The following is a 3,272-nucleotide window of genomic DNA, read 5'->3' as shown; positions in this document are numbered from 1 at the left end:
TTCCTTGTTAACTTGAAGTCTGAGAGAGCTGCCTGGGGCACTGAGAGGTTAAATGACTACCCATTACAGGTCATATGTAGGAATTATAGACAGGATTTGAACTCAGATCTTTTGGACTTAAAGACTGGCCTTCTGTACCCTGTACCATGCCACCCTAAAGTTCATCTTTATACAATTCATCTTTCTAAAATGGTAAATCCTGTAAGCTAGTGTCTTTTTGGTGCCTATAGATTTCACCTTTGCAACATGTCTCAAATATACCCTCTTCTCTTCTCTGACACCACCCCCATTCTCCTGATGGCCTTCATTACCATCATATCACTTCATCACCATCCTGATGGCCTTACAATGACCTAGAGGTGGGGTCTGCCTGCTTTAAGTCTCTCCCCACTCTAATCCATCCTCCATTCAGTCACTAAAGTGATTTTCCTAAAGTGCAGGTATGACCATATCAACCCTCCCCCTTCCCCCTCAATAAACTCTAGTGACTTTTTGTCTCCTCCAGGTGACACAAAATTATCTGTTTGACATTCAAAGCCCTTCATAACCTAGCCAGGGGTGGGGAACCTGTGACCTCAAGGCTGCATGTGGCCCTTTAGGTCCTCAAGGGTGGCTCTTTGACTGAATCCAAACTTCACAGAACAAATCCACTTAAGGGATTCACTCTCCCCGCTTCTCACCTTTCCAGTCTTATTATACCTTACACCCTTTACGTACTCTTCAGTCTAGTGACACTGGTCTCCTTGCAGTGCCACAATCAAAACATTCCATCTCTTGTCTCTGGGCATTTTCTCTGGCTGCCCCTCATGCCTCAATGTTCTCCCTTATCTCCATCTTCTGGCTTCCCTGGCTTCATTTAAGTCCCAGCTAAAATCTCACTTATTAAAGGAAGCCTTTCCCAACCTCTCAATTCTGGTTCCTTCCTTTTTTATTAGTTCCTATGTATCCTTCAATATAGCTTATTTGTGTGTATTTGTTTGCCAGTTGTCTCCTCCATTATACCATGAGCTCTTTAAGTGCAGAGACTATCTTTTGCCTCTGTTTGTAGCCCCATTGCTTAGCAGAGTGCCTGGCACATAGTAGGTGTTTAATAAATGCTTATTGACTAACTGAAAAAACTAGTAATCCAGTGGTCCTTATTGGATTCTGGTGACTGTGACATATTAGACTTTAATATGTTTAATCATCACATTTTCTCAGTCACTTATCAAGGAGATCTGGAGAATACTTTCTGGTTTATTACTTAACACATACATATTTAGCACTGAAAGACCACATGGTATAAGTAATAGAATGACTTGGGTTTAAGCCTTGCCTTCTACTACGTCACATCAGTTATGTGACTTTGGGTGAGTAACCTCTCAGGGCCCCCAAATAATGTTCTGAAATCATATGTTATTGAGGCTTAATATTAATCAAGTCAGTAGAGGTAGGTAGTTTACTACCATGATGAAATAACAGATTTCATCACACAGTACCTCTTCCTGACCTTAAAATTATATGTATTCAGCACTATGGTACCACAAAAACTTATAGATGTTATAATCTCCATTCTCTGGAATGGCTTTAATAATGATAATACGATAGCCCATGGTAGAGCTGGAACATTAATCATGCTGTCCAGCCTCCTCACCATTTTCCTGCCCTGGTGTTTGTCCTTCCTCGTCATCCCCAGAACTGTCCATGATGATTTGAACTTCTTCAAGGATTACTTCTATTGGTTCTTCTTCACCAAAGAGGAATCCTAAGACTATTCTCGGAGGGGCAGTTGCACTTCCTGCAGCATTTCTTAAGGCTGGAAGAAAGTGACTGGTTGGATGAGCCTACAAAGGCCTTCATATGGCAGCCTTGATGTGGTGTCCAAAATATTGTTGACTAGTCCTTTTTTTTTTTCTTGGGATACCCAAAATTGGAGATAATCCTATAACCTATAGCAGCATTGACTGTTCAGAGGGCATGAAGTGTAAGAGAGTTGGAAAGACCCAGCAGAAGTCTGGATCAGTGTTACTACCTTGGAATTCCAAAGAGCGTATAAGGGAGATTCTGACTTTCCTCCCTGGAGATTGTGGTGATGCCTCCCCACGATGGAAGAGGAGACATCCTAGTTCATGCATTTGTGCTAGATCCTGATTACCAAAGAGCTGTCCATTCTGACAGAGATGAAGAATGGTCATATTGTGAGAAGGGGATCAACCTCTTCCTGGTGACCTTTCATGAGCTAGGCCATGCCCTGGGCCTGGGATACTCCAGGATTCAAACTCCATCATATTCCTGTCAATACAGGACCCAGAGCTCTTCAGCCTTAGCAAAGATGATATAAAAGGGATCCAGAGCCTCTTTGGGAACAAATCTTAAGTATCCGAGAAAGCATCCTGAAGTTCTAGATTTGATACAAATAGATCCCTTTCCTTGGAAAAAGAGTAAATTTCCCTGATCAGGAAGGAAACCAATAATTTATGGGGAAACATTCCCTATGTTCCCTTTGAGAGGGGCTGGAGCTAAAACCCAAAGTGCATGTGAGGGAGAGGAATGGTCTAATTTTGAATCTGAACTCTGAAGTTAAAAATGTTACCATACACAGGATAGAACATAAAAAGATGTATTCTGTATACAAAATTGAATGTCCATTTCCTACTGCTTTTTTTTTAAAAAAGTATGTAAATACCTAAAAGTAAATAAACACATTATTTTCAAAACTAAATAATAATAACAATAACAATATAATGCTTATATGTTCTAGGCATTGTGCTAAGTATTTTACAATTATTGTTTGATCCTTACAACAACCCTGGGAGGTAGGTGCTATTGTTATCCCATTTTACAGATGAAGAAACTGATGCAGAGGCTAAATGACTTGCCCTGGGTCACACAGCTAGTATGTGTTTGAGGCTTGATTTGGACTCAGGTCTTCCTAACTCCAGGCCCAGTGCTTTCTCCACTGTGCCATCTAGCTGCCCCTAATCCTCAAAGATGAGTTTAAATAGCCTCCAATTAGTATCTCTCTCTGATACCGCATTCATTCTGACCCTTCCATGATTCCTTACTCACACCAATGGACCCAAGGGCATGGTAAGAACCCTTTTTTTTTACTTACCTTACTTCCTTCATCTGGAATCTTTACATTCTGCTGCCTTCAAAAACTGTGGGCTCTTTCCCCTCTCTTTCCTTTGGTAAATTCTGCAGGCTAGCCCTGTTAAGCTTGATCAGCTCTTGATGCTTATATCACTTTTTTTTTCATCTTTTCCTGTGGGTTATGGAGCTAATGGTTAGTA

The 3,272-nt window shown here is 41.0% G+C and overlaps 1 pseudogene; it reads left to right on the top strand.

Annotated features, from left to right (window-relative positions):
- The first annotated feature begins 1,613 nt into the window (after positions 1–1,613).
- LOC114046237 lies at positions 1,614–2,355 on the top strand (annotated as a pseudogene).
- The last annotated feature ends 917 nt before the right edge of the window (positions 2,356–3,272 follow it).

The sequence above is a fragment of the Vombatus ursinus genome, unplaced genomic scaffold (genome assembly GCF_900497805.2).
Source record: "Vombatus ursinus unplaced genomic scaffold, bare-nosed wombat genome assembly UNPS02001419.1, whole genome shotgun sequence".
NCBI classification, from domain to species: domain Eukaryota; kingdom Metazoa; phylum Chordata; class Mammalia; order Diprotodontia; family Vombatidae; genus Vombatus; species Vombatus ursinus.
Note: the sequence above shows the minus strand (reverse complement) of the source record. Positions and strands in the feature narration are given on the sequence as shown.